The sequence below is a fragment of the Panthera tigris genome, chromosome A1 (assembly GCF_018350195.1).
Source record: "Panthera tigris isolate Pti1 chromosome A1, P.tigris_Pti1_mat1.1, whole genome shotgun sequence".
In the NCBI taxonomy this organism is placed as follows: Eukaryota; Metazoa; Chordata; class Mammalia; order Carnivora; family Felidae; genus Panthera; species Panthera tigris.
In genome coordinates, this window is record NC_056660.1 from 218659668 (window position 1) to 218679189 (window position 19522).

Consider the following 19522-nt stretch of genomic DNA (forward strand, 5'->3'; position numbering starts at 1 on the left):
ATTTCCCCACTTGGGAGCCTTCCAGATTTTGGGGGGGAACAAAAATGGGCAATTATTTACCACCACATTGGCTAGAGCCAGAGTGAAGGGGGATCTGCACCTGTAGGCCCAGTCAGAGAGTTCCGTTACTCCCATATTGCCTGATGTAATAAGGGTCCACTCTTCTAATAGGTGTATCCCCTCTGGGGGGAACAGTAGTATCTGGATTTGTGACTGACTCTCTAGGAGGTGGCTCATGTGGGGCCTTGGAACTAGCACGCAATTCGGATAAGGAGTTTGCAATGTTCTTACAATGTGCTTCTGGTGCTTGCTGGCACGTGTGCACAAACACCCGGGATCACAATTGGCCCTATGAGTTGGCTGTATCTTGAGAGACTTCCCTTGAATCATGACATTATCGTTTTGTCATTGTCCAGACCAACTTGTGAGCCCACTGGCTACCACCCGGGGATCAGTAAAAAATGTGTTCTTTGGAATTTTATTTTTAGGGCTTGTTGCAGAGCCAAGCTCGCTGCCACCGATTCTGTCAGTTTTGTCAGATGGGCCAAGCCAGGAGGAGGCATCCTCAACTAGGGACATGCCACTAGCAGGACGAAATGATGCAGTCTCCCAGCAGGCTACATCATGCAGGATGGTGGCACTGCTCTTGTTGAAGAATACTGACTCCCTTTCCACTTCAGCCAGTTGGCCTCCAGTTCTCCTGACTGCTAGAGGGGCCCCTTGTGGGAATACCCACCTCAATGTCCGTGGGCAAGAGGCTGAGCATGGGAGATGCTACATCCTCCTATTATCTAGAAAAGCCCTTGACACCAAATTAACTCTTTCCCGATGGCACCCCATTCCTTTTTAACAGTGAGACCTCAGTAGCCATGCTGAGGCTATTGGTTTGCATCCCTGACCCAAGGCGGTTGGGGACTTGTGTGAAGCAGTATGAACTGTGAGACTGATAGTGCCTCTGTCTGTAAAGAGTCCAGTGGGCTGTCAAACTTTGTTGTTTGAGTGATATGTACCTGGCTGCTATCTGGAGAAGGCGTTTCATCCAGAACCTCGTGGGCAACCAGATAGAACCATGTTTAGTCCCCATGAGGTGGAGTCACACCTGTGGCTCAACTCAGAAGTCTGAGCCCCGAGGGAGTCAAGGCAGGGCCTGCTGTAAGGCTTGCGCGGCCAGCTGCAAGGAAGTTTATTGAGGTTCTCACCAATGGAAAGACACTGATTTGCAACTAAAACCACAAGTAGACTTTAAAAAAAAATGTTTATTAATTTATTTTGAGAGAGAGAGAGAACACAGGGGAGGGGCAGAGAGAGAATCACAAGCAGATTCTGCGCTGTCAGCACAGAGTCCAACGTGGGGCTTGAACTCAGGAGTGTTGAGATTATGACCGAAGCAGAAACCAAGAGTTGGATGATCAACCAACTGAGCCACCCAGGCACCCCAAGAGCATGAGCAGACTTAGGTGGAATGAGAAAATGTGTAATGTATTGCTTCTCAAAAGTGAAGAGATCTAACATGTGCTGTGCCCACCGCAAAGCTTGTGAGTTGATATTTTACGAGGAGAACTTTGACGCCCTCAGGTGAATGCTAACCCCTTGAGGTCAGCTAACTTCAGTGGCTGCTCCTTTGATCTTACGCAGGACAGAGGCCCATCCTCTGTACTATAAATAGTGTTAGCAGCTGTAAGTCTGGGAGAGCATCCTCAGAAATCCCACAGAGTGGAATGTCTCCAGAAGCTAGCTTGACTTGAAGTCAGATTTTCCTCCCCAGCATGTCCCAATTGACCTCCCTGGAATCGGGGAGACAAGATTTTAGGACTGGCCCCTAGGCCTTGAGAATGTAGAACTGGAACTTTGGCACATTGTTCTGCTGTCACACTGAGGAGTACCTACTCCTTCCATGGGCATTATAGATTTAGTAAGAAGCTTTATAACTTCCTCATAAGTTCTAGGGGAGCTGGCACTAGGTGTTTCAGCCATTTGTATTCAGCTATTAGACCTTGTGACACCAGGGATGGGACCTGTGATATTCATGCGGTCGGGAGATGAGGTATGACAGCAAGGTATGCAGTGAGAGAGAGACCATGTGCCCCAGCCACTCTCGCCTTTGTCAGGGGCCCTGCCTTCCTGAGTAGTGAGAGTGTCCCAACCATACTGGTTAGAACTCAGAGTCTTGGTGGAGTTCCCAAACACAATGGCCAGGGAAGGGGAATCTCCCTCTCTGTCTTCTAAGAGCTCTGCCTGGCACCTTTTCACAGTAGCCCACGCTTGGGCTGGGGATGGCATTCTCATGTCCTGGCATTAACTAGTGCACCAGGACCCTGCAAAAATCTTAGTCAATTCTCATAACAGACAGCAGCTGGCTTTGTGCTTAGAGTCAGGAAATATACCCAAGACCTAACAATGTTTTGGGAATTTTACTCCACAAGGTGTTAATAGGTGGAAAGCACATTCTTGTCCCCTCTAACTGGCTCCAATGATCACTACTCTGAGATTCAGGAGGATTCTTGTGCCTTTTTTCAGAACTTGTATTTGGGGATGAGAGTACAATGTAAAACCCTGCACAGTTGGTGCAAAGCAGCCAAAAGTAGCACAACTGAAGGCCAGCAAGCACTGGATCCTTCTCATATAGAATTACCCACCTGGGAGCATCAGTCAGAAAACCATTTGCATCTGAAAAGCATTCTCTGGGGTCTATAGCAAATGTGACTCAATCTGCCCAGTTCTGTTGGTGAAACCAATCATTGTGACTTTGTTAAATTAACATTTGTTGAGTAAAGTGTCCAACGGTGAGTCAGGGAACAACAAGGGAAAGTGAAATAAAGTTCAATTTACGGGTCCTGCAGGAGGTACACATTACACCTTGAGGGCCCATAAAAGGGTAAGAGAGGGTATAGGCAGGAGTGGCGCAGTACCTGGGGCACAGGCTTTTATCAGGGTCCACAGGGGAAGTGCTTTGTGGTTCCTGGTCTAAGGCCAGATTGGTCAATTTAGATTGAAGGAGTCAGGTCTTAGTAAGTTTATTAGATGTCCAGTACATGTTGACACAGAAAGGGAAGACCCTGGGAGGACGGAAAAATATTTATCACAAGGTAGTTGGGGGAGTCATATCAGGAACTTGCATGCACTTGTGCCTTATGGGAGAGGCTAATGTCGGTTCAAATCCCCTGCAGACTGCTTGGTCACACAAACTGCCAAGGCAGCAGTATTATGGAGTAGTTTAAACTCTCAACAATGGAAGTCCTTGAATTCTCATCTCTTCTGTTTCAGGTCACTACACAATCCTTAGCCTGCAATTGTCTGTCGTGATTTGCAAGCATTCCGAATATGGTGCTTAATGGGAGGTAGATCTGGAAAAAGAAGAAGGAAGGCACTGACATACTTTGCTTTACATATTGCTGGTAGCTAATTATCCATATGAGCTCCAGAACTGTCCCATTCTTACTCTGCCATATGGCATCGGCTGTGCTTGCTTGTCTTAGTGAGCCAACAGTAGGGTAAGATGCCTCTTGTCAACTTGCAAAGAAACAACAATACAGGTAATATCATTTCTCCAGCCGGTTCTGTCATAATGTGTGCCCTCTTGTCTTCTCCCACACAAGGGCAGTGGCTGCTCCAGTGTTGGGTTCTATTCCTTCCATTCCTCCCACATAGGCTTCTCATATATTCTCACAAAGTTATCAGCATTCAGTGGTATTATTAAGGCCAGTTCCATCAATCTCACATTCTGTCATGGGAGCTGATATGTGTTTTTCCTTTGGTCAAAGCTTGCTCGTTGGCTTAAGTCTTTCTTAACATTCTACCATCCCATCTTATATCTTGGTTCATAGTGTCTCAATTATTTTAAAAAAGTGTATTTGAAATTATAGGGAAAGAACAAGATTAAAGGAAACGTTAGTTAATACTTGCTCTTTTGTTTTTTGCCGATGGAGAGAAAAAAGAAGCAAAGGCATATTTACTTACCAAGGTTTTAAGTGTGTTTTTGATTTAGACTGTAATTATTTAGAATATTTAGGACAAGGAAGAAAAAAAACCCCACATTATTCTGTTATAATAAAGAGAAAGAAACTCCTTGCTTTTTTGAAAATAATAATGTACAAACCAAATTTATCTCCTTAAAATAATCTGCATGAATCACCAACATATTAAAAATAAGCTTTACCTAGGTGTGGAAGAATAATGACTATAATATATAAATATATAAACATGCTTTTTAAGATGTAGTTGAATATATTGATATTCACATAAACTTTTCAACATGTGGTTGAATGAAGAAGATCAGGCTTTAAAATGTACTAAAATATATATTGAATTTTCTTGTTCATTTTTAACTATCTTTTTAACATTTACTGATGTATTCTGGGAGACATATTACCTATGTTACATATACACACACACCTGTATATATGTAGACACTTTCATACCAAAATATATATATATATGCATATCCTCTTATATTGCTGTTATGTGTATACATATAAAACTGTTTTATAACTACTTGTAATTATCTATTTATATAATTATATAGATATCATAATGTGGTTTTATATATAATAATTCCTTATCACAGTTTTTTGGTATAGATCAGTAGTCACGAATTAAAATATCTTGCTTTCAGGTGGACTGTTTTCTTTTTTAATAAGGTGTGTTCTACGTATAGGACTTTGGGAGGGGGGCTCGCCAAATATGTGAAATATGTAATCTTCACCCCAGTTAACCTGTAGAACATTTTCATCACTGCTGTACACTTATCAGGTCATATGCCAGTGAATCCATACTCCCCAGTCCTCCAGTGCAAAACACATTTCTGACTTCTGTCACCATTACTTAGTTCTGCCTGTCTAGAGTTTAATATAAATGGAATCGTGCAATATGTATCATCTTGTGAGTGGCCTCTTTCCTTTACCACAAAATTTTGAAATTCATTCCTGTCACTGCATGCATCAGTTGGTCCATTTTATTACTAGATATGAACTGCATGAATGCCTCAGTTTCTTTACCCATTAATGGATAAAGACATTACTGGATATTAATGTCATTTTTCCCTTTTGATTACAATGAATGAAGCTTTTATGAATATTCTCTTGGGAGTAACTGCTGAGTCATATATTTAGTGGGTTGGAATTGATAGGTCATACACAGTAAAGGTCTTGTTTATAAGACACTGCCGAACTATGTTCTGAAGTGACTGTAACATCTTATAGTCCCAGAAGAAATGTATCTGAAATTCAACAGCACCCATACTCACTAACATTTGATAATATCAGGCTTTAATATTAGTCATGAAAGTGAAGTACTTTTTCGTGGTGGTTTTAATTTGCATCCCTCATGAGCACCCTTTCATGGGATTCAGAAGTCTCTTGCACATTTTATAAACTGTAGTCCTTATTATTGAATTGTTAAATATACGCATACATATACACACATGCAAACACAGATATAGATAATTCTGGATACAAGTTTTGACAACCTCACATCTATTTAGTTTTCTGCCAATTTTTGGATTACCTTTTCATTTTATTAGTATGTATTTTGAGGAGTAGAAATGTATAAATTTTATAAAGTCTAGTTTATCCATGATTTATTCCATATTTAATAATCTTAGTATTTTTAAAAGAAATCTTGACCTACTTAGAGGTTGCAAAGATATCATCCTAAGTTTTCTTCTGAAGCTTTATAGTTTGAACTCTTATATTCAGTTCAATTATCCTTTTCAATTTAATTTTTATCAATCATTTGAGGTAGGGACATTGATTCATTTCCCCTCATGCACATTTTCAGTTGTTTTAGAACATTTATTGAAGAGAAAAGCCTTTCCCCAGTTAATTACCATGGTGCTTGAATTAAAATTTAATTGATTATATCTGTTTATGTCTATTTCTGGACACTCTATGATGTTCTATTGATCTATTTGCCCACCACTGCATTTTCCTAATTATTTATACTAACTATGGTATTAAAATTAAGTAGTGTAAGTCTTCTGTTTTGGTCCTCTGCATTTGTGTGTCCATTTTAAAATCAATTTGTCAATTTCTATAAGAAAGCCTCTTGGATTATTTACAGGGATGGACCTTGAATTTGTATATTATTTTTGAGAGGACTTGTGTATTAACAGTATTTACATTGTGTATTAACAGTATTTAAATCCTTTAAATTTATGACATAAACTATCTCTCCATTTATCTAGACCTTCTTTAATTTCTCTCTGCTCTATTTAAAAATTTTCATTCTAGTGGGCTTACCGTTATTATATATACATATATATGAATTTTAAAAATTATTGTGAATGGTGGTGTTTTTAAATGGTAATTTCTAATAGTTTACTAGTATACTAAAATATAATCAAGTCATTCAGATTGATTTGAACCCTATGATCTTGCTAAATTCATTTATTAGTAATCTTAGAGCTTTTCCTGATTAACTAGTATTTTATATAAAAACAATCATGTTTTCTGCAAAACAAATTTTTTTTTCTTCTGTTCTTGTCAGAACTAATTTTTTTCTTTCCTTTTTGCATTGGCTAAGAACTCCAGCACAATACTGAATAGTAGTGAGAGCAGACAGACATCCTTGCTTTGTTCTCAATCAGCTTAATTTGTAGTCTGTTTACTAAGTATTATGTTAGCTATAGATTTTTCATGGAATATTTTATCATGTTAAAGATGTTTACTTCTATAACTAAGTCACTGAAGGTGTTTATTATGACTGGTTTTTAGATTTTGTTAAATGCCTTTTCTACATCTATTAAGATGATCATATAGATTTTATTCTTTATTCTCTTAATGAGGTAAGTTACACCGATTGATTTTGAGTGTTGAACACATTATTCTAAGTTATTTACAGTTATCAACTCATTAAATCCTCATACCATCTCAGTGAAAGAGGTACTGTTAATTTACCCAAGGTCACTGAGATAATAATTTGTCAAAATAAGATTCGACACTGTAAATTTCACACCTGAATCTATGCTGTAACCACTACTGTATTTAACAATCTTTTCTAATCAGTCAAATGCATACCATCATTTATTACTCTCATAGAAAATACATTCAATTCAAATCTATATTACAATAAATTTGTGTAAGCATTCTGAAATTTCAAATGATGCAACAGCTCTTTCTAAAATCTCCTCTAGATTTGAGTATTTGGGGAATCTCTAGGCCCTCCTCTATTACCTCTTAAGCAAGAAAAAACAAATGTTTCGTCTTGGCAGATATCCTTGTTTCTGTCAGTGTCACTTGGTGTAATGATGAGGAAAACAATAATATTTAAAGACTCACTGTCAGTTTGGCAAGCATTTAAACATGTGAATACATTTTTAAAATTTAATGATGATAATTTTTTCAACGTGAAAAGTTAAAAATTGTAACAAGTTAGCCCTCCTGAACACTTTCACTGAATTTTTTAGTTCCTCGGGCCAGTTATGTACTGCAGTATGTGAACTCATTTTTTTCTTTTCGATAATAGTAATGTCAAACATTGCACAAGATTAGAAAAAGTATATATAAAATTGAAACAAATAACTACATTTGTGTTTACATACTAGATGAAATAATGTTTTAAGTTCTTCTTATATTAATCTTAACCATTAAGGGATATTAACTGCATTAAAATGCAGTAATTTTAATTGTTTTTAAAGTATAGTTACAAGATATTTATTTCTGTAATAAATGATACTTGACTTTCTGTAGGATGCTATTTCAAAGTATAATAATATGCATTATTTTATTTGATCTCTAATTATTCCTATAACTGGTAGATTCTGTTTCATACTTATTATACTAACCATATTTCAAAGGCACTGCCTTCTACTGATTTTGAAGTTTTATTCCCCTACAGATTCCTTTTCCCAAGTAATTTTTATCAATCCTTAATCCATAACGATGAGTTGCAAATCAACTGATTCTTGGACATCACTACGTGCTGGTCTCAACTCCTTAAGAATTTTGTTCAAAGGTCATGGTTTCAAAGACGGGATAAAACTGTGACCAGTCCCCTCCTCCAGTCAAATTCCCGAACCCTGATGATTTCTGCCATCTCTGCAGCTGTTTCTAACAGGAAGCACCCTGTGTGAGGGCACTGTGCTGTTGTTCCCAGTCTGCCAAATACTGCTTCAGTGTTGAGGGTAGGAAGTCTCTCTTCCCATGTGGTGCTCAGACAGGCCCTTCGTGCCAAAATAGATCAGGGCCCCCACATGAGAAACTCTAAGCAACCTATAATTTAATTCATTTGTATGCAGCCATAGACTAGTGTGGCTGAGTCCAGAAAGAAGATGTAAGTGAACTATAATATATATTCCATAAAACATGCTTTCCTCAATTACTCAGGTGTGGTATTTGGCATGAGTTACCATCATATACCATAACCTTTCTCAGGTAAGTTGACCCTTACAAGGACATTTGCCCTCTTTTCCTAGATTTCGTTTCATTTGGGATCTATTTAATATATGCTTAAAAAAATAAGTTTTCTGGTAGAATAGATAAAAAATGCCTATTTATCTGCAGATTGTGAGAATTTCATAAAAAAAAAATATAACTGGGCTCCATTTAAATAGTGTATACGAGTCCTCCTAGCAAGCAAAAGTGGTAAAAGCCTGATCCAAAATGGCATCGCTACTTTAGAAGACAGTTTGGTCTTTCCTTATAAAATAAATTTACTTTTACCATCCTGAAATCATGCACTGGGTATTGATCCAAGTGTGCTGAAACATATGTCCATACAAAAACCCCAAACTGCCAAAACTTATAAACAAGTAAGATGTCCTTCAGTAGATGGATGTATAAGTAAGTATGGCTCAGCACTAAAAAGAAATGAACCATCATGTCATGAAAAAACACAGACAATCTCTAAATGCACACTACTAAGGGAAAGAAGCCAATGTGAAAAGGCTGCATAACATATGATTCCAACTATATGACATTCTGGAGAAGACAAAACGATGGAGGTGTATAAAGGTCAGTGGATGCCAGGGATTGCGATAGAAAGGAAAGGATGAATAGGTGGAGAACAGAGGACTTTTTGTGTGGTCAAAGTATTCTGTATGACACTATAATGGTGAATACTTGTCATTAGACCTTTGTCACAACCCATAGAATGTACAAAACCAAGAGTTGACTCAATGTAATCTAAGGATCTGGGGCAATTATGATGTGCCAGTGTAGTGTTATTGATTATAACAAATGTCCCATTCTAGTCAGGGGGTACAGATAGTGGGGAGAGGCTGTCCTGTGTGGGACAGAAGGGTAAATGGGAATTCTGTACTCCACTCAATTTTGTTGTAAACTTAAAACTGCTTTAAAAAATAAAGTCTATTTCTTTAAAGTGCTAAAGCCATTTCAGCCAGAGAAGGTATCTTATCTGAATCAAATACACATTAAGTGGTGGCTCAGCATGTGAGGTGTCTGATAGACCAAACTCTCAGCAGTACCGTATCATCACTGGAAATGTAACAAGGTAGAGACAATGGCTTTTGCTAGTATTTTGTAGAATGAAATACTACACATACTAGGTTAAATCACATAACATTGGCAAAATCTGACATTTTTGACCAAGAAAATACTATTAATTTTATATGGCTCAATCTGACACTGGAAAGTTAACTCTGATTTGTATTTTCTACTGGAGGGTGAAGCACCAATGCAATTTCTTAGGTTGGTGCTGAATAAGAAGAGTGAAAAAAAGGGTGTGTCCAGTGGACTGTTATATGTTTTTCTGAGGAAGTTTGTTGTTGTTATTGTTTTTGTTGTTGTTGTCTTTTCTTCAAGAAGTATATGGGAAACCTAAAGACAGAGATGAAATACTTAGAAAACAAGAGGGAAGGTGAGTTTTAATAATGGTACCAAGAGTCCACTTGCTCAACATTTAGTATCCATAATCAATATGTATTGAAGAAATATCTGGAGACTATCTTTCTGAAGAAGCATCCATGTGTGTACACTAGTGTGATTAGATGTTTCAGTTGAGATCTATGCAAAATCAAGGATATTAGAAAGAGCCTGGGGAATCAGAGCAAAGAACTCCAAATTTAATGGATTCCAGGATAAAGCCAAAAGAGATAAAGCTGAAAATCATGAAGGATTTTGTGCTCCATTTAGGATGATAGTTCATTCTCCAGAGGCATTGGAGATTCGTGGGAAAATGAGATCAGATTTGCATTTTATGAAAAAAATTATCTGTTGTGAAATAAATCCATTATGGGGCACATTAAACAAGGCAATGACCACCAAAATGAATACAATGGGCCAGTCAGGAAACAGTAGATGTATAAACAAACAGTGGTAGTGAAAAATAGACAGTGAAGGAAAATTTGAAAACATTTAATATAAAGTATTAGAAGAAAAAAAAAACAGTTACAACAAACAGATTATGAAAACCTTACTGGATAGTTTAAATGGAGGAAATAGGATTAAAGAGGAAATGAAGACTAAAGTTTTGTGTAGGGAGAGTGAGGGAATATTGTTGCCATTCCCTGAGGAAAGGAAACAAAGAATCAAATAAAGAAACACATTTTCAAATAACGACATCTTTATTAAAGCAACAAATTATGTAAAAAAAAGAGTACAGTGTTCAGGGTATTGAAAGATAAATATGGGTTTACAACATGAACAAGAGGTAAAACACTGGAAAAAAATAATAAAGTGAGAAATATATATACTCTGTCTGTCACTTAACATTCAATGAAAGGTAGTTCACAGGTAAGAATAAACCTATAGATGTCTAACAAAACAACAAAAAATGACGTCACTTTACAGAAATACTGAAGGGAGTTCTAACATTTGGAACATAGACATGTTCACATCTCAAACCTGAAGAAACCATGACCCAGAGCATGTACAGCATATAATTACTGCAAAAGTAGGAGTGGCATTAGAGTGTGCCAAGCTAAGTCAATGCTCCTGAGATGGAGCAATGGCCTTGGAAACATTTGTTGTCAAGGTTACTAATGGCGGAGATACATTTGGAATGGCTAGACCATTTGAGTTCTTCCCATTTTGCTCAGAACTCACTGTAGTGGTACTTGATCTAGAGCTGGAGCAGTGTCATTCCTGAGAATGAAGAGATTAGAGAAACGTTCTTAGAAGCTAATTATGCCCAGAAGGGGATGAACAGTTCATATCCAGAGGACATGACCTTGGCACATACTTCTCAGTAGGAGCAGTACATGCTGTCCATCTTGTATAACATCTAGGAACAGACTACAGCAAACTAGAACTAGAATAGGATTTCCAAGTATTACTACTACGACTACTGCTGCTACTATTAATAATAATGATAGTGATTAAACAAAAGTCACCCAATATTAGAAAAAAAAACTTTTATAATGAGACTAAAGCAACAAAGTAAAACGATACAATTAAACAAGAAACATGAGAAACAGAAGATTTTAGAAAAGATATAATAAAGAATTTTCAAAGATATGTATTTGGATATTACCTATCTAAAAAAGATTCAACCTATGAATTTGTAGATTAAATTTTTATTTTAGAATCATGTAAATTATGATTATAGCATATCGTCTGTTTAAACTATTTGTCTTCTTTTAAAGCAGACATTTGTAAAATCCTTTTATAAAGTAGTTGCCTTTACTTTATAGTTTTTTGAAGCCTCTTTTCAGTTAGAAACATGTCTAAGCATTTTGAAAATAATGTGCATTGCATAAGAAAGAAATGGACCTCTTTTGGAATATAATATCAAGACATCCAACAAATCTTGAATTTGAACTTTTATTTTCTTTTAAGACTGCATACCTTTCGTTAAAATGAACAAAATCTTATAGCTCTTGCCACAGAGTTTTTAATGTGAAGTTGTCCAAAGGTGTAAGAATGGAATTAAGTTTTATATTGGCACCTAAATTCTGTCTTTATTGACTGAGAATATAAAGTCCACATTCCAGCTTGCATGTGCATTCCAACTTGATTATATTAATTTCTCTCTTGCTACGTGTAAGTTCCTTGAGAATAGGTACCATTTTTTAATTTAAGTTTTCTTCACAGAAATTGTATAAAGGACCTTTGTATAGTAGACATTCCAACAATGTCTTATGAATAAATAGAAAAATATATTGTTTACAAACTTCCTTAAAATATTTTCTGGGTGAACAATACAACATCTTCTACAAATGAGTCTTTAAGAGAGTAATTACAACATTACTGTGTTAATTTGTTACACAAAACCAATTTTTTAAAGAAATAGTGTTCTAATCCCATCAACTGTAAAACCAGTGCCAATTGGAAAGTGTTCAGGAAGCAGGCCACTTCAACATTTTCAAAGAGAAAATAGCAGAAAATTTCTTCTTTCTCACACTACTCTTTCTCGTCTTAATTCTTTCCACATATGTGAAGATATCAAGGAAGGTTTTTTTTCTTTTCTTTTTTTTTTTTTTTTTTTTTTTTTTTTTTTTTTTGTTAATTACTAGGAGATTGTCTGACACCTAGTGGGCACTCAGTAAATGTTTGTTGAATTATTACAAGAAAGAAAGTTGAGAAATACAAGAGAGAAAGAAATGAGGGCAACATCATTATGTAAAGCATCTTAAAATGCCTTAAACTATAGATGTGATAGGGAGAAAGGGCTGGCATCTTAGAAACTTCCTGGAGGCACTCTTTGAGAACACTCTAGAGGCTAAAACAAATCTGAATTTTTAAAACTAAGAGAAGATTCAGAATAAGACACACTAATCCAAATATGCACATTCATTTTAAGACTAGGATACATTTATAGAAAAAATATATATTTAGGATTGAATAAAATAACCTCATTATAATTTGTGATTTATCCACATAACTTAATGATTCAATATAATAAAGAAAATGTAAAGTTTTGAGTGAACAGAATATATTTTATATTTCACAGACTGTTATTGAGTTAGCAATTCTATGTTTATTTAGAGGCTTAAAATTAAGAATATTTACACTACACGAAGAATTAGTAAAAGAATAGTGAATAAAGAAGTTAACATTTCACCTAGAACACATTAGGTAAGGGTAACTAGAACAATAAAGTTCTAACATTAGAATATGCTGTATTTAAAAATATCCTTGGGGTGCCTGGGTGGCTCAGTCGGTTAAGCGTCTGACTTCGGCTCAGGTCATGATCTCACGGTCCGTGAGTTCGAGCCCCGCGTCAGGCTCTGTGCTGACAGCTCAGAGCCTGGAGCCTGCTTCAGATTCTGTGTCTCCCTCTCTCTCTGACCCTCCCCCATTCATGCTCTGTCTCTCTCTGTCTCAAAAATAAATAAACATGAAAAAAAATTAAAAAAAAAATATCCTTTTAGGGGTGCCTGGGTGGCTCAGTCGGTTAAGCTGTGACTGGATCTTAGCTGAGGTCATGACCTCATGGTTCATAGGTTCATTCGAGCCCCACATTGGGCTCTGAGCTTCCAGCCTGGAGCCTGCTTGGAATTCTCTCTCCCTCTCTCGGCCCCATCCTCACTCGTGCTCTCTCTCTTTCTCAAAATAAATAAAGAAACTTAAAAAAATTAAAAAATAAAAAAATCCTTTTATCTACAAATGTATATTTTCTATGCTTCTTTAAAGTTGAGGGTTATAAATAAAGTCATCTGTGCATTTCCATTATTTACTACAATGGAATGATTATTTTTTACGAAAGTTAGTGAGCATTCTATTTCCCTTTCTGGAATGTTATATGCTAGTATTACTCAAATTTAAGGTCTTTATAAAAGATAATCCTATGTATTTACCCATTGTGCAGCTCAAAGTTGCTGCTAATCCATTGATTTTTTGGCCTGAAAACCATATACAGATGCAAAAATGAATCACAAAGTGACTCTAACTGAGAAAAGAGATGTTGTGGTCAGTCATTCATGTGTGCACCAGGTATGTGAACTGCCAAGCACAATTTCACTGGACACCTATGTGCCCCTAAAAGAATCTGACCTGTTTGTGATGTGTCCAATGCTGCAAAGACAGACAGAATTTCAGGTCCTTGAAAGTGAATACATACTTTGGAAAAAAATCAGAATACAACATATAAATCCACACCTGTTCTTCCTTCCAAATAAATTAATATTCATTACAGTTTGAGCAGAGTATGTACTTCTAAAGTTGTTATAATTAACTAAATTTTAGTTAATACAATTTGAACAATTTTTGATTATAAAATTTTAAGTTGTAGTACAATGTTATATAACTACATCAAAATATTAGAGAGCCACCTTATTTTCCTGAATTAAAAAATAAATAAAGTATTATATTTATTATTTTATTTTATTATTTATTTTAATTCAGGAAAATAATTCCTGGGCTAGATGCCAAAAAAAAAAAAAAAAAAAAAAAAGAAAAGTACAAAAGACTAGTTTGTTTGCCCATTTCGGTATGAAAGGAAATTAATATATAGATATAGGAATGATATATAATTTGGGGTCAGCATTGAGACAGACCAAACAGAGATATGAATGAGCTCAGGGACAACATTTTACTTTATAGTTATAGTTACACATTATATGACAGTCAACCTATTATCTCATACTTATGCTGACTATTTAAAAGGATCCATAAGTACATCGCAATATTTTATACTCCTGATCAACCATATGCATACTTATATTAATAGAATGAGGAGGCCAATATTTATTCATTCAGTGGTGGCTTATTGTCCAGTGCTGAGGACCAAGCACTCTGTGAGCTGTTAAGCTGGGCCAGACATGGGTCCCCATCTCCAGGAGGTTGCTGTGGAGTGTGACAGCACTAACAAAGCTGTGCCCTATAGAGGCACAAGGAAAGATGACTAAGTGTGCCTGGAAACTCAGAAGACTTCACAAGGAAGACACTAGTCTATCTCAAACTTGAAGGAGGAGTTGGGTGCTGTGTGTGGATAAATGTGGAAAGACATTTCACGCAGCAGAGATGATATTTGGAAAGGAAGGAGGCCAAGGAACAATGCTTTTTTTTTCCATCCAAGATTTTTTTTTTTTTTTTTTTTTTTTTTTCACTCAGGGAGGTAACAGGTTGATCTTCGCAGGACTCAAACTTACCTGATTCAAAACAGACCATTTCTTCATCCCCACCATCGACCCTTTTTGGAATCACTGTACCAGTCACTTAATCATTAAAAATAAACCACAGGAAATAATTTTACTCTCCTTCTGCTTCCTCATTTCCCGCACATAGTCATAGTTTTCACATGGATCCCTTCTTTCCCATATCTACTCCTATTAGGACATGGGACAGCTGATGGGTGACACATTCTGAATATGAAGTCATATAACCAGGGGTTTGAATGCCAGTTCCAGCTTCAACTATCACTACATCTCCGACATGTTATCCACTACATGTTATACCCCTACACCTTCACATGTTATCACCTGAGTGTGCTAAACCTTGGTTTCATTAGCCCTATTGCGACGGTTCATCTTATGTGTCGCCTTGGCAAGGCTATGTGCTCAGTTGTTTGGTCAAACACCAGCCTGGATATTTCTGTGAAGTTACACATATTTTTAGATATGATTAACATTCACAATCAGTAGATACTGAGTAAAGCCTATTATCCTCCATAATGTGAAGGCCGACCAGTTAAAGGCTTTAGGAGCAAAAATTGAGGTTTCTGGAAGGAGAAGGAATTCTGCCAGAAGATTGTAACATAGAAATTCTGTCTGCGTTTCTAGCCTGCCACCTACCCTGCAGATTTTAGAGTTTCTAGCCCCCACAATCACGGGAGTTAATTCCTTAAAATAAGTTTCTCTCTACCTCTTTGCCTCCCTGTCTGTATCTCTGTCCTCTGTTTCTCTTTTTATCTCTCTCTCTCTCTCTCTCTCTCTCTCTCTTTCTCTCTCTGTGTGTGTGTGTGTGTGTGTGTGTGTGTGTCTAAAATATTGGTTCTGTTTATCTGGTATGGGGTACAAAATTATTTTAGATAATATTTTTGTTTTATTATCAGTATTATTATTCTGTTTTATTCTGTAGACAGAATGGATGAAATACTCCATAAAGAGATTTCCTAGCCTGCAGTGTTTTCCCCTACCACTGAGTTCTCTCCACAGCTGCTGGAATGATCTTCCTATGGAATGAAGCCCTACTAATCATAGTAGCAATAAGAATAATAACAGTATTGATAGTTGAAATTTGAGTACAACTCAGCACTATGTTCACCACATAAATTTTATTATTTTATTTAAACCTGAAAAACCCATAAATGGTACATACGTGTGTACATATTCATCCACACATTTCAAATATGAAAACCAGGACTTACAGCTATCGAGTAATTTGTCCAAGGTGAAGCAGCTGTTAGGGTGTGGAAGGAGGATGTAAGTCACATTCTGCCTTGTCCCATCACCCACCATTTAACCATACTTCATTCAGTGTCCCTTTCAAATTTAACATTTAGAAGTCCCCCCCGCCCCGCCCAGCTAAGCCACCTGCCCCATACATACCTTTCCTTTTCTTCAAATAATATTTTGCTCCCTCTGCTTGAAAAATCCATGAACATTAAGATATATGTTTTTTTTTTTGGTGCCTTTCCCCTATTTCCTACCATACATCTGGCAAACTATTCCAAATACTGTAGGACTCTGATTAAAAGCAGCTTTTTCTGGGAAAGCTTCCCCAACAGCCAATCTACCTGAAGATGGGATGTGTCTTCCTCTTCCTCTGTGTTACCAAAGTGACACACACATACCTCTGTTATAGTATTTCTTATATTCTACCTTGGCCATTTTCACCTACTCCTTTAGAATCTGTAATACATAAAGTCAATACAAGGATGTGACCTATTTAGTTTTCTATTCAATTACCTACCTGAGTATCGGACACTTAGAGTGCATAGTTGAGACATGAATGAACAAATGAAGTAAGTTTGGGAACAAATGAGGTAAAAGAAAAAAAAAGTCTTGCTTTTTTAAATGCCAGCAATGTAGTGATTAAAATTAAATTTTAATAAATTATTTTGAGTATATAGGCTAAGAATGTTGATAATAAGAATTATGTTAGGCAACGTGAAATACAATATAATTTCTTAATTTAATTACATCTGAAGGGTTTTATATCTTTGTGAATTTACAGATTTTGAAAAATAAAAAAAAGAGAACTATTTAATGACTTAAATTGATTAGATATACTGGAACTTTGGAAATCCACAAGATAATTATACAAATTTCTACTTAGCTTTATATCTTTGACCCAGGAGTCAAAAATGAAAAAAAATGAAAATTTCTAACTTCAGGCAAAAATAAGCATCCCACTAATTATTATGAGTCAATTATATTACATAAGCATGAAATTCTGATAGCAATGAACTACATTATGCATGCCTAATGATTCCAAAAATGGAAATGGATTTGCACAAATACAAGGACTCCATAGCAGTTATAAAAGAAAATACAAAAATAGATTGCTATCAAACAGAACATCAGCATGTAAAGTGTGACAACTGACTACCTCTTCATGTGATACAAATTAAAAATCTCTTACATGTGAAAAAACACAAGGATGTTTTAGTATGAATGCACATAGTGATTTGAGATTATTCAGGCAAATAAACTTCTAATTTCCTTTTAACTCCAAGTGATTAGTTAAAACATAAATGCATGGAACAACTAATAATAAAGGAAAGTTCTCTGAGGTGTTGTCAAGAGTGTGCTTCTTTTCTTTAAGTTTTAATTTAAAAAAAATCCCAGATTCAGTCTCTGAAATTTTGCTTTCGTCCCTTGTTAGGCTTAAGGATATACCATGTCCTAAATATGCCTCAGTTTTCTCATCTGTAATATGAAGATGAGAATAATTCTTTTCAGATCTCACAGAGCTGACATAAATGTCGAATATATTAATCCCTATGAAAGTACTTTGAAATGATAAAATACAATGTTGACATTGCTATTATCAACATTTATATTTCTATGATTTTTGACCAAAAGAGATGTGAAATGACCCCAGAGCATAAAGTATAAGGGATGGGGAAATCAAGCAGATAAAATCATTTAGTGACTGTTCCTGGAAAATGTGTTTCTAAACCTGGATCTACAAGTATAATCCATGCTAAATTTTTAGACTAGTACTGTAGAAAGTATACTTGGAGGGGATTTTTTTTTTTTAAGTTGAGTAAGTCGCTTTCTGCCCCTGGACACTGCTGAGGAAGCATCGTTAAAGTCTCCCCTCCCACCACCCTCATATCTAGGTCTGTCTCCCAAAGGGCCTGAACAGCTGTGGAAGCTTTTCATCGGAGGTTTGAGCTTTGAAACAACTGATGAGAATCTGAGGAGCCATTTTGGGCAATGGGGAATGCTTACAGATTGTGTGGGGATGAGAGAGCCAAACACCAAACTCTACAGAGGCTTAGGGTCAGTCACGTATGCCCCTGTGGAGGGGGTGGATGCAGCCATGAATGCAAGGCCATGCAAAGTGGATGGAAGAGGTGTGGAACCAAAGAGAAGAGAATAATTTCAAGAGAAGATTCTCAAAGACCTCATGCCCACTTAACTGTGAAAAATATTTGTGTTGGTGGCATTAAAGAAGACACTGAAGAACACGTCTAAGAGACTGTTTTGAACACTATGGGAAAATTGAAGTGATTGAAATCATGACTGACCAAGGCAGCGGCAAAAGGAGAAGCTTGTCTTTTGTAATATTTGATGACCATGACTCTGTAGACAAGACTGTCATTCAGAAATACCGTGCTATGAATGGCCACGACTGTGAAGTAAGGAGAGCTCTATCTGAGCAAGAGATGGCTAGTGTTTCATGCAGCCAAAGAGGTCCAAGTGGTTCTGGAAACTTTAGTGGTGGTCGTGGAGGTGGTTTTGGTGGGAATGACAACTTTGGTCATGAAGGAAACTTCAGTGGGCGAGGTGTCTTTGGTGGCAGTTGGGGTGGTGGTAGAAATGGTGGCATTGGGAATGGCTACAATGAATTTGGTAATGATGGAAGCAACTTCGGAGGTGGTGGAAGCTATAATGATTTTGGCAACTGCAACATTCAGTCTTCAAATTTTGGACTCATGAAAGGAGGAAATTTGGAGGCAGAAGTTCTGACCGTTATGGTGGTGGAGGCCACTACTCTGCCAAACCATGAAACCAAGGTGGCTATGGCTATTTCAGCAGCAGCAGTAGCTATGGCAGTGTCAGAAGGTTTTAATTACTGCCAGGAAACAAAGCTTAGCAGGAGAGGAGAGCCAGAGAAGTGACAGGGAAGCTGCAGGTTACAACAGATTTGTGAACTCAGACAGGCACAGTGGTGGCAGGGCCTAGCTGCTACAAAGACATGTTTTAGACAATACTCATGTGTATGGGCAAAAAACACGAGGACTGTATTTGTGACTAATTGTATAACAGGTTATTTTAGTTTCTGTTCTGTGGAAAGTGTAAAGCATTCCAACAAAGGGTTTTAATGAATTTTTTTTCGCACCCATGCTGTTGATTGCTAAATGTAATCATCTGATTATGATGCTGAATAATTTTTTTTTTTTTAATGTGCTGTGTAAAGTTAGTCCACTCTGAAGCCATCTTGGTGAACTACACCAACAGTATGAAGTTAGGATTCCTTCAGGGTGATGCCAGGTTCCAGCTGACATTTATTTG

General features: G+C 36.7%; 1 pseudogene; it reads left to right on the plus strand.

The window, feature by feature from the left end:
- The first annotated feature begins 1004 nt into the window (after nucleotides 1–1004).
- LOC102958987 lies at nucleotides 1005–19151 on the plus strand (annotated as a pseudogene).
- The last annotated feature ends 371 nt before the right edge of the window (nucleotides 19152–19522 follow it).